General features: G+C 43.4%; 1 protein-coding gene across 5 annotated transcripts in view; it reads right to left on the bottom strand.

Moving 5' to 3' along the window:
- SCAF8 (SR-related CTD associated factor 8) overlaps positions 1–18,453 on the bottom strand; it is a 256,444-nt gene that overhangs the window by 96,981 nt on the left and 141,010 nt on the right. Inside the window, exon 22 of one of the 5 annotated variants that reach the window (XM_075596940.1) lies at positions 16,222–16,347. The exons of the other annotated variants lie outside the window; for them this stretch is intronic. The gene's annotated coding sequence lies outside the window, so the exon portion shown is untranslated. Of the gene's footprint in view, positions 1–16,221; positions 16,348–18,453 lie in introns of those variants that run through there. 5 annotated transcript variants of the gene reach the window in all.

Raw genomic sequence — 18,453 nt, 5'->3', positions numbered from 1 at the left:
ATATCAATATCAATATCAATATATATATATAAAATCGCCACACAAAGAAGGGACTCGCCCCCCCCCCCAAAAAAAAATATTTTTAAATCACACTGTACAAATGAGTGTGCACTCCCTCTCTAACCCTTCTCCTCTCTCGCCCCCCTCCTTCTCCTCTTCCTCGCTCACCCCCACCCTGCTCTCACCCCCCTCTTCTTCCTCTCACTTACCTGGTTTCGGTGCAAGGCAGCAGAGGAGGAAGACGGCGGAAGAAGAGGAGGACTGAAGACCACGGGAGCAGAGCGGCAAAAGGGGAAGACAGCTGGCGGGAGGATAAGAGGACCGAGCACCCCCATGTCAGCAGAGCAGGGCAGTAGAGGTGTTAGATGGTGGGCGGCGGCACGAGAAGAGCATTGAAACCAAGTAAGCGGCACAGGAGAACAGCAGGGTAGGAGAACGGCTGGGTAGGAGCGCGCTCCAGTGGTTCGACCCGGATGTATTTACTGACTTTCGGTGTCTGCTGCTGCTACAGCGCAGCTCCTACTCGGCTGCTCTCCTGTGCCGCTCACATGGTGTCAATGCTTTTCTCCTGCCGCCGCCCGCTGTCTAACGCCTCTGCTGCCCTGACATGGTGGTCCTCGGTCCTCTTCTCCCACCGCCAGCTGTCTTCCTCCTGTGCGGCTCCGTTCCCATGGTCTTCAGTCCTGCTCTCCTGCCGCTGGCCGCCCTACTCGCCAGCTGACAGATTCAACTCGCCGTGGGCAAGTGCATTTGCCGAGCCGAGTGTGTATGTATGTATGTATGTATGTATGTATGTATGTATGTATGTATGTATGTATATATATATATACACATATACACAGTTAGGTCTGGAAATAATTGGACACTGACACAAGTTTTGTTATTTCGGCTGTGTACCAAAATATATTCAAGTTAAAGTTAAATAATGAATATGGGCTTAAAGTGCAGCCTATCAGCTTTAATTTGATAGTATTCACGTCCAAAATGGAGGAAGGGTTTAGGAATTACATCTCTTTAATATGTAGCCCTGTCTTTTTCAAGGGATCAAAAGTAATTGGACAATTGACTTAAAAGCTATTTCATGGACAGGTGTGGGCTATTCCATTGTTATTTCATCATCAATTAAGCAGGTACAAGGTCTGGAGTTGATTCCAGGTGTGGCATTCGCATTTGGAAGCTGTTGCTGTGAACCCACAACATGCGGTCAAAGGAGCTCTCAATGCAAGTGAAACAGGGCCTCCTTAGGCTGCAAAAAAAAAGAAAATCCATCAGAGATCAACAGTTTGGTACATTCTGAGGAAAAAAGAGCGCACTGGTGAGCTCTGCAACATAAAAAGGCCTGGACGTCCACGGAAGACAACAGTGGCGGATGATCATAGGATCCTTTCCATGGTAAAGAAAAACCCCTTCACAACATCCATTCAAGTGAAGAACACTCTCCAGGAGGTAGGCATATCATTATCCAAGTCTACCATAAAGAGAAGACTTCACGAGAGCAAATACAGAGGGTTCACCACAAGGTACAAACCATTCATAAGCCTCAAGAATAGAAAGGCCAGATTAGACTTTGCCAAACAATATCTAAAAAAGCCAGCCCAGTTCTGGAACAGCATTCTTTGGACAGATGAAACTAAGATCAACCTGTACCAGAATGATGGGAAGAAAAAAGTATGGTGAAGGCTTGGAACGGCTCATGATCCGAAGCATACCACATCATCTGTAAAATACGGTGGAGGCAGTGTGATGGCATGGGCATGCATGGCTTACAATGGCACTGGGTCACCAATGTCTATTGATGATGTGACACAAGACAGAATCAACCAGATGAATTCTGAAGTTTATAGGGATATATTATATGCTCAGATTCAGACAAATTCAGCGAAGTTGATTGGACGGCGCTTCACTTTACAGATGGACAATGACCCAAAACATACTGCGAAAGCAAGGAGTTTTTTAAGGCAAAGAAGTGGAATATTCTGCAATGACCGAGTCAATCACCTGATCTCAACCCGATCGAGCATACATTTCACTTGCTGAAGACAAAACTTAAGGCAGAAAGACCCACGAACAAACAACAACTGAAGACAGCTGCAGTAAAGGCCTGGCAAAGCATCACAAAGAAGGAAACCCAGCATTTGGTGATGTCCATGCGTTCCAGACTTCAAGCAGTCATTGCCTGCAAAGGATTCTCGACAAAGTATTAAAAATGAACATTTTATTTTTGATTGTGTTAATTTGTCCAATTACATTTGAGCCCCTGAAATAAGCGGACTGTGTATGAGAATGGTTGCAATTCCTAAACGTTTCATACAATATTTGTGTTCAACCCCTTGAATTAAAGTTGAAAGTCTGCACTTCTATTGCATCTCGGTTGTTTCATTTCAAATCCATTGTGGTGGCGTACAGAGCCAAAATTATGAAAATGGTGTCAGTGTCCAATTATTTCCGGACCTAACTGTATATATATACTTTTGTAACTTTTTTATTCTCTGGGCCCTTGGACTTTGATACATTTGAGGATCATTTTCTGTTCCTGAGAAACTGATAATTGAAACCACTGTGTAACTTGTATGGATAAAATGAGAGCCTATGAATTATGTACCATAATGCTTATGCTTAATAAAGAAAAGTACACTTAGCTTCCAGTACATTTTGTAAAGGATTGCTGATTTACAGATTGTATTCTCGATTACTTGGAAACTTCGGCTGCAGAGAATAGAAAGGTCTTTAGGTTTTCACTTTCATGCTCATTTTCTTAAGATTTTTTAAGTTATTTCTAGACGAAGGAAATCAAATATTCAAGTCTTGTTATTTTTGTGGAGATCTTAGTGGGAAAACACATTTTACTTAATCAAAATGTCACACTCGCTACAAAAATCATGTCATTTGAATAGATGGGCTGGGAAGGGGATAGAGGGAGAGAGGCATATTTAGTGGGATATCCATTTAATGATGTAACTTCAAACACCTGAGATACCTGGGAAATATGCTAATATAAATCCTTTTAATATATTAAGCATGTGTAAGCTAGCTCAGGTGTGTTCTCTCTTCTCTTATTTGAATATAAAGTCTCTGGCAAAATTTGCCATTTAGCTAGAACTTCCTTGTCTTAAAGCTGCAGACCAAGTAATACCCTACATGTGTATTTTTTTTAATAAACCAGTTCTGTACTATAATTTAAAAAAAACAACAACTCTGAATGTTATTTTTAATGTATTATTATGCAACAAGCATTTTTGCTTCTATAGCAAACATTTACAAAGCCACATTCCCTTCTTCTGAAACAGGCTCTGGCACACCCATTTTTGAGCACTGCTCTCAGTGCACCAACTGTATCTAGTGACTGCCAGGTCACATGATCTTCCCCACACAATTTTGCATCGTTGGTTCTCTTCTGCTGCACTGACAGTCATTTAGTGAACCCCTGACCCGAATCTTCGTAGATCAAAGGAAAATGGATCGATCAGCAACTTAGCTAATTACTTATATATGTGTATCAATACACAATGATAAGGGGGAAAAATAAATAAATAAAATAAACGGCAGCTTGCAATGCTGCTTTAAAGTGGCAATCCAAGCTCTTTAAAAAACTTTTCCCCAGGATTGGAGCAGGGGGTCTCCGTAGCTGAACCTCGTTAATTTAATCTCCGGGGACACCATGCTTATTCACAATAGTCTCCAAGCTTTTACTACCAGACATGGTAAACCCATTCCTTTCAATGGAATGACCATGTATGAGGTATGTATCATATGCAAATCTAAAGAGAGAGATGCAAATACGATTTAAGCTTTGAGAGATATTCAACTTGAGTAAATAAAGAACGCTAAAGCAGCAAAGGGCACACCATTTCTAAACTGGTCAGCGGCTTTCATTATGAGAGTAACATAAATTGGTACATGTTAAATGAAATTCTTAGGCCGCCTCCATCCTGTGGGTGACCGCACGCATGACGTGAACAAAAGGTCGCACCTCAATGAGGCAGGCCATTGTGCATGCGGTCGCGCGAACTATGAAGCGCGATAGCGCAGTAGATTTTTCTTGAGACCAAAATTTTTGTTTTTTGGTGCGCGACGACCGGGTAACGTGGGCAGTTCTGCCAATGACGGTGAACCAGCCTCATGACGTCACGGCCATGCCTCTATCACGCCTCCCCATCGCACGTGTCATACAAATCCCAAAGGCCATGGGTCGCTCAACCTACAGGCGAGCGCGATGCCATGTGCTCCGTAGCGGGCGCGCCTACCAAATCTAAGGCCTTATGTCCACATTTAGACCAACTAAATAAAGTAAATACACATGCTACTGTAGTTAACTTTGGTTGTGTCTATCAGATTTTTCCATTTCAGGAATAGGATTTTAAACTATCAGTCCAGAATACACAATTTCAAATCTTAAATTGCCGAGTATGTGAGTTATATGAAGTAATATCGACTTGAATATTACACGGGTGAATAAAGGGAATTAAAAAGCAAGACTGGGATTACTGGAGACCTACAGCAATGAATGTGTCTGGCTTTTCCTCACATGTTACATCTTACTGAGCATCACTATCTGGAAGCTGTAAATATCACACAAAGATAGGATACCCTAATTACCCATTAAAGTGTCCTTACATCATGGCACAAATATTTGTTTTCAAGGTGATGAACCTTGTAACAGCTCCAATAGAGCATGGCCTGATCTAAAAGGAAGTGGTGTCTATTGAGTAGGGTAAAGCAATCACACAACTACAAATGCTGGAGGTCCAGTCTGGTTTTGCCGAATCTCCGTCACAGCAAACATTTTTAAAAAGTTGTCTGGGGCTACATTTTCTGATTTCCCCTCACTCTCCTGTGCAGAGCTCTCTGTAGGCAAGGAGTGGGAGGTGTCAGTGCCTTCTGTCCAATCACCCCCCCTGTCTAAGAGCAAATTTCACTCTTTCTGAATGAGAACTGAAAGCTGATTGGCCGAAAAACTTGGCAAGCTGCCAAAAATTGCAAGCCATTACTGATTGGATAATGCCCGGAATTTTAACCAATCAGAGAGCAGGGATTTCATTAATGCCCGGAATTTACCAGCTTTAGCCTATAATGATGCTTAAAACCCGAAAACTAGAGACAAAGTTAACCACAGTCATGATCCAAGGAGTCAACCTAACCTCTGGTCAAAATGCTTTCTTGCATTTGTACTTTTACTTATTGACTGGAACAACACGCTGTTTTAATTCTAAAAGCATTATTTCCCCGTGTTATTATCAAGCATTTCTTGGTATTTAAATACACAGCAGCAATCCAAAAATTACTTCGTGGCCGTATTTATTCAGTAATGTAACAAAGAAATAAATGTTAAAACAGCCTTTTTTAAGAGAAAACACAGAATTCGGAGGACTATAATCATGTGGTTAGGACATTAATGCCAGTGTTTTTATGGAAACACTTTTATTTTCTTATGTTTCAAAATACCAAAGTGTATTAAATAACTGCCACTTTACTTGACCCTCCTGAAAAACAAAATGCTAAAAAGTAAATACGAACATAAATTACTTTTCAAATCATAACTACAATTGTCATCAAGCATTATTTTACACTATTTTGAGAATAGTTGTTTAATGCCTTTTACAGCATTATTTGAGCATTGTTTTTGGATGTTATTAGCGTCCACAAAAGACTAAAATAAAGCTGACGACAAAATAACATTCTATACTTGCTGCATTTGAGTGTCTTGCTCTTAATGAAAAGGGAATCAATTGTTATTTTACTTTACAAGCAAACCAGGTTTTGGCGAGTTTTGTGGCGATTCTTCTTTGTAGGACAGTGTATGACATTTTGATGTATACAAACAGTACATTGCATTGTTGTGTTAAAAATATTCTACTGAGTGGAGAGCTTCAGGCTTCATTTACAAAAGGTTAAGCATTTATCATTTTGATGGTAGAATATCTTTATTGCTATCTTTGATGAGAGTATTTCATAAGTTGGTTATACATTATATACAGTACGGTGTCATATCATAATTGTCTCCTTGGGAAGTGAGGAGTTGTGAAGGCATAACGTCCCTTAATTGTTGGTGCTTTACTTTGCAACACCGTTGTGTTACGTGGACTTGTGCCAGTGTTTAATGCACCAGATCATCAAGTTTGCACGAGTGCCCTTATAATAATTGCTACTGACGAGGAAGGGAAGGTTTATGTATTGGAATTATTACTTGATGAAGATAATTGGCATGCACCAGATTGTAGCAGCAACTGATTTTTTTTGTACTAAAAGAACATAGACAGTACAACAGCATTAAAAAACGAAAGACTCTACTCAACAACAATTTAGCAGCCAACAATTCTAAGCAGAAAAGTGATACATTACAAATGCATATTAGCGCCATCTGCTGACTGTAAACAGAGAATGCAGCAATGACACTCCAAAGTATAAAAAACCCCGTCCCAGATAACATAGGCCTTTAAATAAACATAGGCCTTTAAATACTTAGGATGGTGGGTGGCTCTCCATGCTACTGTTCTGATTTTTTTCACCCAGAAAGGCAGTGGGATCAGCTAGCTCTTCTTGAATTACTTCAGCAGCTAGTGGTACTGATGGTTCTGGAAATACAATGGTATTTGGGCCCAATGTTCAATTTCTAAGGCTGCGATTATTAAGCCAAACTGCAGGGAGCACGCATCTGTGACGTCACAATAGCAATATTGCAGAGCTACATGTGCACAAGCACATGCTACTGCGCGCGCAGCTGCTGGCTGAAATCTGTTTTTTGATTGGATGGCCGCGTCACGTGACGCAGCAGTTACAACCTGAGAATAAATGTTGAAAACGCTGCAACTGTCGCCCGCATTGCAGTAGCAAGCGGGGAGACAGTTGCATTTGGTATATGCAATTTCCACGAAGCTAACAAACTTGTTTTTGCGCCGCACGGTGTCGCTACGGGCGCTTTTCTGTATAATCGCAGCCTTAAGCTACCAAGGATAGAGCTACAAATCAGAACCAACTCTAATACCATCCTAGCCCCTGTCACTATTTTTATGTATTTGGGCATATGGTTTGACTCCCATTTAACATTTTAGTTGCACATTGATAACCTGACATCCAAAATCTAGGAACAAATCCTCCTTACGTCTGCTTGTCAGGAAGCGCATCGCACAGCAGATGTGAATGTCAATTATAGACTTTGGGGACATAGCATATGTTACAGCACCCCAAACTCACCGTAGCAAACTAGACACCCTCTATAACTCAATATGCCGCTTTGCCCTCCAATGTAACTGCAACACACATCACTGCAAAATGCTCAAAGAACTAGATTGGCCATCACTTGAGTCGAGGTGCAAAGTTCATTTTTCCTGTCTTGCCTTCAAATACCTTTTTGAGCAAGCTACCCGCCAATTGAAATAAGCTCGTCACCCCTACCACATGCAGCACTTATCACCTGAGATCTGACTCCAAAAGACTGTTCACGGTCCCACAGTTCAACAATGAATCCAGTAGCTCCTCCGTCTCTTACGGTGCACCCCACAACCGGAATAATCTACCTGATACTCTCAAAGCCACCACCAGTCTAAGTTCTTTCAAAACTAAAGCTGTCTCATTTTAATCTGGTCTGTAACTGTTACATATGCCTATAACATATATTATTTCCTTTAAATGCCGTGGGGAAGAGCGCGGGGCCTCTGTAACTGCCGCGCCCCCCCATGAAATTCTCCCGCCCCCCAGTTTGCGCATCGCTGCTCTAAGTGATGTTAGGAGACTTCAGAGACAGCAGGTGAAGGAGTAAGTGTAAGTAGGAGTAAGGCAATGCTTGTTCCTAAGTTTGACTGTGGATGTGTGGCAATAGCCAAGAGTCTAGGCCATTGAAAGGCTTCATTCAGAAAGGGTTTTTTAGGAGTTAAAGGTGGTGAGGCAAATACTGAATGTGAGGGAGTATTACAGGTAAGGGGCCGTGAGGGAAGATAGCTTAAGGCGAGAGAAGGCAGTAGAGGGGTGGAAAGGAGACCATTCTAAGCAGAGGGTAGGGGACAAACAGGGGCATAGCGAGAAATCAAAGCTGATATGCAGGAAGGAGCAGATGAATGCAGAGCCTTGAACGTAAAAAGGAAAACTTTGTATGTGTTCCGGAACTTGATAGTAAGCCAGTGGAGGGATTTAAGGAGATGAGTAAGGAAAGTAAAATAGTTCTAGCTGCAGAATTTTGTGATAGACTGCAAAGGAGAAAGGTGCAAGCCAGGGAGGATGATTAGTAATAGGTTAAAATAATCCAGGCTGGAGAGGATAAAGCCATATGTAACAGGGTATGTCCAGCTGTACCTGTTTCTCCCCACATAGTGTATCTGCTATGTAAGTCCTGTTAAGATCCAGGCATTAGCAGGTTAATCTTTGGGCCCTTGATCCCCCCTTTCTGCTTCCCTAGAAAGTGAAGGAAGGTACGTGGTGTCTCATGGTCTGTGTACAGCCCCTTGTAAATGGGTACAGTCCATGAGCCCGCCCCTTCCAGATGTTTCTGAGGGGAGTAGTCTAAAGTTAGTGGGCAGATCCTCTGAGCTCCTCATGGAGTGAGGAGGGAGAGAAGAGACTTCCCCTCAGCCTTGAGAGGGTGAGGTTGTGTCACCCCCTGTTCCTCCTGGAGTAATGAGGGTGAGTGTGTCCCTCCCTGATCCCTGGCTAGAGTGAATGAGGGTGAGATGATGGTGGAAGCTGTGTCTTCCCCATGGCGGGGTAAGCTTGCTCACTTGGGCTGGCTAGCCTAAGACCAACTGGAGCAGAGCAGTGGAGAGAGAAAGCACCGTCTAGAAGTCCTGGGACGTGTGGAGAAGACTATGCTGCTAAACATGCTGTATGATGCCATGAATAAAGACCCTGTAAAGATACCTCTGCCTATGGTGTCAGTTCCTGGGCTGGAGGGAAGTATGTGTGTAGTGATGGGGTCTGACGCCTACACTTTGTGGGATCCATCACTGCTGGAGGCGCTGATAACCATATGAAGAACCCAGAATCCTGTGTGAGCCAGTCCTGTCATGTCTCATAACATCAAGCAGACCACTCAGACCTCCTGCGAACCAACAGGTGAAGCACCACAACAGCAATTTAATGCGCCCACTTCCACACACTGGTCCCTAAGTGAGGTTGGGGGCAGGGGGGACACGTGTTACACATGTATTAAGAGTTTTAGCAGTAGAGTAAAGGGAATACCTTGGTAATGTTACAGAGGAAGAAGCGACAAGTTTTAGCCAGAGCATAAATGTGAAAGAAAAAGTAAAGGCACCAAAAAATAGATTGTAAGCTCCACAGCGCAGGGACCTGTGCCTGCAAAATGTCTCCGTAAAGCGCTACGTAAAACTAGCAGCGCTATACAAGAACATGCTAAAAAAAAAAGTAAAGGGAGTCAAACGTTAAACTTAGGCTGCGCGTATAGAGCCCGCGATGTGCGACGCAATGGTACGGGTGACGTCACCCGTTGCCGCTAGCGAAAGTTATATTTCGCTTTGCGGTGCCGTTGCGGGCTTACTCGCATTTGATTGGTTATGGGGCTGTCACATGAGGCGATAGCCCTTGAAAAATCAAATATTGCCAGCTTCCAAAATGCGCAACGTTGCTCCATCGCATTGTCGTTGTCGCGCTTACTATAAGCGCTCGCGGCGGCGGCAATGCATTTGTTTTTGGGCGACGTCGCGTCGCCGTCACTATATGCATGGCCTTAGGCAGCATGCTTTAGCAACATGATAGATGCTATTTCCATTTACTGTAATGGAAAAAGTACATTGGCCCAGTTTTAGGCGGAAATATGAGACGCTCAGTTTGAGACATATTGAGTTTGAGGCAGCAGAGTACCAGCCACGAGGGTATAGCCAAGAGGCAATCACAGACTTGGGGCTTGGCTTTGAGATGCATGGAAACTGCTATTGTCTTCAATTGGAGTTTCCTTGAGATAGTGTCAGGATCAGCACCATCGCAGATTAATAAATAACCCCTGTAAAATGTGAAGACATCATAATTTTATTTAAATTAATTGTATCAACTATTCAGCAGCAAGAAAAACCTTAACTACAGTAAAATGAAAGAATTTCACAACTTGTCCCCTTATGGGCTAAATGTCCGATCAGGCCAAAATCCCCCATTGACTTTAACAGAGAATTTAATCAGACAGCAGCCCGATCTGCCTTTTTGGCTGATATAGAATAAGCACCATAAAGGTAAGGATGAAAAAAAAAAATACACTTATGACTGCTATTTAACACCCCCTAACATTGACACCCCCAAACCTTAATAAATCAAGCAATGCGGCTGGCCCATACTCAATCTTGAGGCATACTCCGCCCCACAATGAGCAGCCACTTTACCTTTTGTTCCAACATTGCTCCTTAGGCCTTGTCCCCGCTGCCTACTACAGCATCCGCTCTGGCGGACGCTGCATGGACGAGAGCCCTCCCCTCAATGGCGCCGGGCCCGCTGCGAGGGGGGGCCGCAGCGCTCGGGCGAGAGCTGCTCCTGCTCTCAATAGAATTGAGAGCAGGACTCGCGTCGAGCGATTAGGCACGCCCCCCGGCGGTTCAGCCAATGAGGGCGAACCTGCCGGGTGACGTCATGGCCACGCCCCCGTCACTCCCCCGCCACGCCCCCCCGGTCTCTCCTCCTGCAGTGAGCTGCAGACCGGGGAATCGGCTGAACGCACCGCCAATACCGCGGGCGCGCGTTACAGCGGCGTGACCGGGGCCTTAGCCTTATTCCCTCTAGATAGTAAGCTCTCAGGAGCAGGGCCCTCATTACATTCAGTATCTGCTTGCTCTTGTTTGTCATTCAGTTTTGTTTAATTGATGTCACTCTGTACCCACACTGCGCTGCGGAATATGTTGGCACTTTACAAATAAACAAATAACTATAATCCAAATATTCCAAACAGGTGTTCAGTTTAAATCTTTTAAACAGATAGATTTAAAAAAAGGTAAAGTCGCTGGTATTACGTTCCCCATATTCTAGGAACATCTTTTAAGTTCCCCTAAACTATGTAACATAGTGACCAGCAGAAATGAAAATGGTGAGTGCTGAGAGCTGCATATAACATCCTAGAATGACTTGGGTGTTCAGTACAGGCAGTCCTCGTTTTACAACAATTCGCTTTACAACAAATGGCTTATCCAATGCTATGCAATGCATACCTATGTTCATTTTACAACGCCAAAACGGCTTATCCAACGCTCTTACAACGCTTTGCAAAGTTGTTTATGTGTATATAATATATATGATGTAGCCAGGTCACCCCTCGTTGCCCTGCGACCCCCATTACCTCCGTGGCCGGGATCGATGGTGGGTGCTGCCGGAGGCAAGCGGCAGACCCGACGGCCATTCCAGAGGGTGGGGGCCAAGCAGGGAGCGCTCCGGTGCTCCCCAGCGTCTCCCGTGCAGGGCGCCGCCATGTTGCGCAAGTTTGTGCATGCGCAGTGAGTGCCGGCGGCCCCAAAGAGTTGCGCATGCGCAGTATAAGCGCGCGAACGCTAGCCTACCAGGGAAGGCTCTTGGAAGGGACTACAAGTCCCATGATTCTCAGCAGCACCCCATGTGACGCCAGGGAGCCAATAGGGCTATAGGAGCTCCCTGCTTGCAGGGAATTGATACTTTTCGCACGCTGGAGAAGCGAGGCAGTGCAGACCTGGAAGAGCTAGGGGAAGGAGGTGAGTGCAGGGGTCTGTGACCCGCTGCATTAGGCCAGCAAATTCCCCCTAGGCCCCAGATAGGTCCTGAGCCACATTATAGCTTGTGGTGCTGTAGGGACAGGCCCTAGGTTAGGGAACCTGCCCCATTAGCTGCTTGCTAGTTAGGGACACAGCAGACGCTGCGCTTCCCGCCAAGAGGCTTGGGCTCAAGCCTACGCCACTAAAGAGAGCTGGACTATCTTCAGGGTGGGATCGCCCCTGACGGATCACTACGCGGGTGGATCCTGGATGTCGCGCAGAACCTCGTCTGATCCTTTGAGAAGATCTTTTACGCCAGGTGCTGCCGCACCAGGCAGGTATCGTTATAAGTGCACCAACAAAGTACTCACACATAGTGGCAGCGCTGACCACGGGACAAGGGGGTTATACTGTGGACACGGTGTGGGGGTACACGGTGGTAGGCACGGGGTATAAGCTCCACTGAGACTTGAGACTTTGGTACAGTTATTGAGTTGCTGACATATGGTTAATGTGTTGTGTTATGTTGATGCTGCATATAGTAAATGGTTATACCCAGTGTTCGACAAACCTATACATTTGCTCGCCCCGGGCGAGTGGATTTAACCCCCGGGCGAGTAAATATTGGCCCAAGCAGCACACGTTTGGTACTAGGTGGCGAGTAGATTTTTTTGTGTGGCGAGTAGATTTTTTGGTGATTTGTCAACCACTGGTTATACCTATACTCCAGTGTATGTGGTTACTATATGCGGGTCCTGGGTAGGGGACATTCTATATTCCTGGAATCCTGCACAGGTGGAGGCGCTGATTAAGAAACGTTCCAGAGAGCACCCCAGGTTCCCAGCCGGCGGAGGCTCAGGCTTCTTGTGAACCTGCAGGTATACGCACCACACCTGGTAACACATAGGTTCCCCCTCACATACACTCTATATGCGGTTGGGTGGGGGAATAGCTGTTACAATTATATAATATAATATTATGTTATACTATATAATATATTATATTTGATGTTATATTATATATATAATACAGTATATACACTCTATAATTTATGTGTGTGCTGCGTATCTTATTGCCTGCATAAAATATTTGGTGTATTTTAGTGTTAAAAATGCCTTCAGGAACGGAACCTTTCATTTAAACAGTGTTCCTATGGGAAAACGTGTTTCGCTTTAAGACGTTTCGCTATCCAAAGCCATTTTGAGTAACGCATTGTGGCGGATAACCGAGGACTGCCTGTACTATAAAAGTTCAAAAATGTGATTTCCATCCTCAATATTGTGCAGTGAATACTCTATTACCGTAGTCAATGTTTAGATTTTCAGCTTGTAAAGGTGAGGTTAAAAGGCTATCACTGTAAGTGAAATAAACCTATTACTCTTTTCAGGTGCCTGAGAGGAACACTCCTAAGTACTGCACCAGCATTGAATCAACTGTCTATTCATTGATTCAATCAAAGCTCCTCTGTCTATCTTCTTAATAGCTCAAAATCTCTTGATAATTTTTTTAAAATATCCTGAGCCTATATTTTGTAATGCATTGCTCGTATCTCGACATACCTGTCATAGGCAGTCTTTATAAATGAGATATTGTGCATGTGTTACAGTTGGTAATGAGGTCAAACTGATATGGAAAAATAATTGCACTAGTAATCTATAATTGCTTGGGCAAACAATATTACAAAATGTATAGAGAAAAAAACTTTCATGAACAAAACATGTCCATATCTGCTTTATCAATTTAAGGCTGAGTCCATGCTGCCGCAGACCGCGCAGGCGCAATCAAATGCCTTAAGGCATTTGGTTGAAATCTGCTTTATCTTTTCCACACTCTTGAGAAACCAGCTTTGATTTGTGATGTTATTTAGAACAGGGGTTCGCAAACTGGGGGGTGCCACGGTTACAGAGGCCCCGCGCTCTTCCCCAAGGCATTTAAATTAAATGCTGGGGGACCGCGCAAGGCCTCTGTAAATCACTTACCGTGACACAGCCGGCTTCGGACGACACGTCGCCATGGCAACACGGCGTCAAATGACACCGGTTGCCATGGCAACACGGTTCACATCACATGACCCGTGGAGTCATTTGACGCTGACACAGGTAAGGGGCACAACATGGGCACCTCCGAAAGTTTGCGCACCCCTGATTTAGAACACTGAAAGGCTGAATCGCATTGCAATTAATCAATCAATCACCCTAGCTATTGTGTCATCTGGACAGCTAAAAACTATTCTTCCTTTTTACTACTGCCGTATACATGAAGTGAAAAAGAAGGGGTAGAATGGCCGAGTTAGTTATTTTTAAAATGATCCATATGCATGTAACTAAATTACATCCGAGGCTATCCATACATTTCCAGGTTGTAAAGATTTCAAGGCCAACAACAGGCTGAACTTGGGAAACAGAGAAGGAAAATGTTATTGGAAACAAGACAGATATATCCATTGTCTATATTAAGAGCTTTTAGGAGATAATTAATATGATGTCTTTACATCGCAGCTGTGTTCCCTCAATGAATCTAATTTGTAGCAGAGAAAGAATGCTGAATCATATGTCAGAGAACACAATCTTGGTTTATACTTTCCCCAATTGCCAAATTAACTGAGCATCTGTTGGTCTTTTCAAAAGTATCTAGAAAAATGATTTCACAGGGTTGTGTGATTTAAAAAAATAAAATAGGTGCCCCTTTCTGTTCCACTCTTAGTGTTAAAGCGGTTTTTGTTCATCTTTTTACATGCGTTGTTTGGTCTATTACTACACATTTACTAAATCAATTTGCCCTAAATTGGCAATTCATTGTGGGACCAAAGTGTACTAATGGCAGTAACATGTTTAAGTAACATGTTTAACATGTACATCTGAGTGACGAACATTTTTTAATTAATAAATGACACATTTGTAATCATTTTTTAAAGCAAGTTTGCAGACCTGATGAGACGAGACTTGTGAGGGGTTTAATTCCCTCAGACTAATCTTTTGTTGGATGCCACTGTGTTCAACAAGCGTTTGCATAGCCAGAGCCTCAGCTATCTTTTCTGCCTGCGTGATAATGCTGATTGGGGCCCTATGACACAGAAACATTGTCACATCAATGTGAATTTCTGAGATAAAATCCCCCCCCCCCCCCCCCCCGATCGGCACAATCACAGTTTAATGAATAACCCCTACTGTTTTTTTTTTGTTTTTTTTAAGCTTAGCTCATTCGTCCTTTTTTTACATGGCTACTGTAAAAGTTGTGTAAAATTCCACCATTTTGTCTTATTTTATAGTATCTAAAAGTAGGAATTTACTTTAAATAAATTTGACCTTTTGGGGTGGATGGAGACACACAGTGAGACACTTTCGTTATATATCAGTCAAAGAGTGTTCAGTCCGCGCTCTTGCTTTCTATGAATGCAGAAAAGTAATTTCTCTCCTTCCTCTTGCTGCTCCTGTGATTTGGAGTGTCTCCCCCCACTCCAGGAAGGACCCTGGCGGAAGACTCCGTTGGCGGATCCAGGCAACCAAGAAAAAAAGCACAAGTGCGCACCAAGGTAAGAGTATGATGGTATAATATGACAACAATAATAAAAAACTTACATATAAGTAAAACTTAATTCATATCCAGGTCTGAGCGATATCCTCGTCTCTTAGGCTTCACCTTAGATCAGGCAAGGGGGCAAAGTCCAATCGTTATCGGGTAGCAGTCCCGCGCGCTGAGGCTGTCTCCGTTGCAGTCACTGCAATAACACCTCCGCGTGTGTCGGCGTGGTGTGTAGCACAAGTGCGGAAATAAAGCCCCCTATAACCGTCCATCGATGCCAGTGCGTTTGAGGGATCAAAACCGGAATGGATACACTTAGTGTATGCCAGCCACCAAGATTACAGGAACAACCAATGATGTAGCTTGAATGGCATATAAAGGACCCCTCATAGGTGCCCAGGTTATCGCCTGATGAAGTTTACTTGCTAAACGAAACACGTCGCGAATTGTGTAACCAACCTACCTTAATCTTGGTGGCTGGCATACACTAAGTGTATCCATTCCGGTCTGCGATACCTCAAACGAACTGGCATCGACGGACGGTTATAGGTGGCTTTATTTCCACACATGCGCACTTGCGCTACACACCACGCTGACACACGCGGAGGTGTTATTGCAGTGACTGCAACAGAGACAGCCCCAGCGCGCGGGACTGTTACCCGATAAGAATTGGACTTTGCACCCTTGCATGATCTAAGGTGAAGCCTAAGAGATGAGGATATCGCTCAGACCTTGATATGAATTAAGTTTTACTTATATGTAAGTTTTTTATTATTGTTGTCATATTATACCATCATACTCTTACCTTGGTGCGCACTTGTGCTTTTTTTCCTTTTTTTCTTGGTCACTTTTGTTATATATAGTGCTATAATAATAATAATAATAATAATAATAGCATGTTCTTGTATAGCGCTGCTAGTTTTACATAGCACTTTACAAAAACATTTTGCAGGCACAGGTCCCTGCCCCGTATAGCTTACAATCTATGTTTTTGATGCCTAAGACAGAGGGAGATAAATTCACTTGCCCAAGGTCACAAGGAGACAACACCGGGAATTGAACCAGGTCCCCCGCAAACTCAGTGCTAGTCGGTGTTTTTCTCACTGAGCCGCTCCTTCCCAATAATGTGACAGTGACTGCTGATGTTGTTGTCCTGCTGTGCACTGGCACACTGCATGCACTGCAGAGAGAGAATGAGAGAAACTAAACTATGTGCATAAATGTAGCTCTCCTTGAAAATAATTTACAGTATTCCTATTAATATTATGAATATAAAATATTAATATACAAGTTAATATGCTAGAAACAGAAACAAACATGTACAGGAGCCCAGAGTCCGCACCACACTGACAAGGGTCACTCACTATTAGTACTACGAGTCAGTCACAGGTTCATGGTTCATGTTCATGGTTCATTGTCCAGCTCCAAGTTTTATTAGTAGATAATGTATAAATGTTTGCGTTATAGGTTTTTTTTTTACTACAGCAACAGCAGCCCCACTAGTAGTAGACAGAGAATGAGAGAAACTCAATGTGGAAAAGTGTATCCCTGTTCTTACAAATAATTGATAGTAGTAAATGTTCTTGAATATTATGATTATTTAAGATTAATATTAATAAACTGCTCTATAAAAGTTAATATACTACAAACAGAAACATGTAGAGGAGCCCAGACCACACTATTGTGGGTCACTCACTCTCTGGTACTACTAGTCAGTCCATGGTTAATGGTTCAGCTATAAGTTTTATTAAGTGAATAATGTATAAATGTTTGAGCTATAGAACTACAGCAGTAACAGCCTAACCAACCCGCAGCTAAACACTGCCGTGCCTACAATGTAATGGCTTCCGGTTTGTGGCCGCACTACTATTTATACATTTTTAGGTTCGGATCATTAATCCACAGGTCGGATTTTCTGTGATAGAAAAAAAAAAAACACTGATTGTATTTTTTGAGACTGATCCATGGAATTCCGCGGCTGAAAGGAACGGACCAATCCGCGTCAAATTCAAAGTAGCAGAAGAATGTGCCCATCTCTACGTTTAAGGGCCTTATTCAATATTGCCTGAAGCAGCTGATGGCACTGGCGATCGACCAAAAACTACCAATGACTTGAAGGGCTTTAGGTAATATTGAATAGGGCCCATAAATAAATGAGTCTGCCTATATAGACATTGTTACAGATGTTAAGAGAGTAAAACTGCTCTGGTGGTTAAGCCACATATGTAAAGTATAGAATCCTTCGGACTTTGGAAGCCTCATAACAGAGTCTGAGTATAACCTGGTGTGTTGTGTCTCTGCGCAAAAGGGGTTAGGCTAAATCATACAGGAGAACAGAAACCTCAAAAAGACGATAGGAAAAAGGCAGAACCAAAGAAAATTCCCAGAGAAGCTAAATTTCTCTGAATTGTATTGTATCACACACACACACACACACACACACACACACACACACACACACACACACACACACACACACACACACACACACACACACACACACACACACACACACACACACACACACACACACACACACACACACACACTTAAAGTGTCGATACAGGTTGTTCACATATTTAAGGTTTGAAATGTGTTATGGGGCATGTTGTGTTTAGAGGTGCAGTGTAATATGTCTACTGTAATTGGAATTCAGTTTTCCACGACCTGGGAAGGTAAATGGCCCAGGTCTTTGGTAGGTCCTAGCACCCCTTATGTATTATCATTTGTGTTGAAGCACATTACTTAGTGAAAACATTTCCTGTAGGGTGGCCAGACATCCCGGTTTAGCCGGAACAGTCCCGGTTTTTAGCCATTTGTCCCGGGTCTCTGCTTTTTTGGCCATTGCCCGGGTTTTTATCGGCGCTTGCCGGCCGCGCGTGTGTGATCGGGAAGCTCCTATTGCGCATGAGCAAGTGACGACGTGCATGCGCATAAGCGGCTGGCAAATGCTGATCGCGCATACGAGGCCGTCAAGTGGCAATCGCACAGGCGCAGTTGGCGCTCACTATTCGCGACATTTGTCCCGGTTTTTTCTGGGACAAATATGGTTACTCTAATTTCCTGGGACACTGCACTTTTCAGGAGTGCTCTATTTAAACACTTCTATACTGGGATGGTACAGAGACGGTTGTATATAAACTTGTCAATATTAATATCCCTATTAGTACAAGTGAGCATAATATAATTTTACATTGTAGAATGTCATCAAAGAAAGCCATGTCCAAAGAGAATGGACAGTGGCAGCTGGTGACATGTCCCTCTGAGCTGCAACTACTTATGTTAT

The sequence above is a fragment of the Ascaphus truei genome, chromosome 4 (assembly GCF_040206685.1).
Source record: "Ascaphus truei isolate aAscTru1 chromosome 4, aAscTru1.hap1, whole genome shotgun sequence".
In the NCBI taxonomy this organism is placed as follows: domain Eukaryota; kingdom Metazoa; phylum Chordata; class Amphibia; order Anura; family Ascaphidae; genus Ascaphus; species Ascaphus truei.
Note: the sequence above shows the minus strand (reverse complement) of the source record. Positions and strands in the feature narration are given on the sequence as shown.